This window comes from Nestor notabilis, unplaced genomic scaffold, assembly GCF_000696875.1.
Source record: "Nestor notabilis isolate BGI_N333 unplaced genomic scaffold, ASM69687v1 scaffold18161, whole genome shotgun sequence".
NCBI lineage: Eukaryota > Metazoa > Chordata > Aves > Psittaciformes > Psittacidae > Nestor > Nestor notabilis.
The window spans coordinates 2,935-3,591 of record NW_009916272.1 but is presented as its reverse complement, the minus strand read 5'-3'; positions in this window follow the sequence as shown (position 1 = coordinate 3,591).

Genomic DNA, 657 nt, shown 5'->3' with positions numbered 1-657 from the left:
TTGGAGCAACCTGCTCTAGTAGAAGGTGTCCCTGCCCATGGCAGGGGTTGGAGCTGGAGGAACTTTGAGGTCCCTTCAAGCCAAACCATGCCGTGATTCTGAACCACCCATGCAGAGTGAAGCTGAGGCACAGGAACCCCTCAATGTCCTGGCTCCTGATGATGCCGTGACGCCAAACCATGCCGTGATTCTGAACCACCCATGCAGAGTGAAGCTGAGGCACAGGAACCCCTCAATGTCCTGGCTCCTGATGCTGCCGTGCCCACCGTGGCTGCTGCTGTCCCCATGCTCTGGTGCAGGCCCCGGAGCGATCACTGGGACCTGCACATGGTGCCCGCAGCATGGCCCTGCCCAGCCCTGGAGTGCAGCACCTGCCAGTGCCTCCACCCGGACACGTCACCCACAGGCACAGCCCCTGCTCCCTCCCCATTCCCAACCACTGACTGTCTTCCACCCGTCAGGGTGGTGAGTCCTGAGGCACTTCCCAAAGCGTCCCAGGAGTGTCTCCATCTCCAGCACCTGGTGAGGGCCATGAGCCTGTTGGTGCTCAGGCTCCCATTGCAGAGGCTGTTCCATAGTGGGCAGGATTCGAAGTAATTTTGGTTTCCCAGTTCCTTTCCAAAGGCCAATCCCAGCGTGTCTGCAGGGATGGGGCTG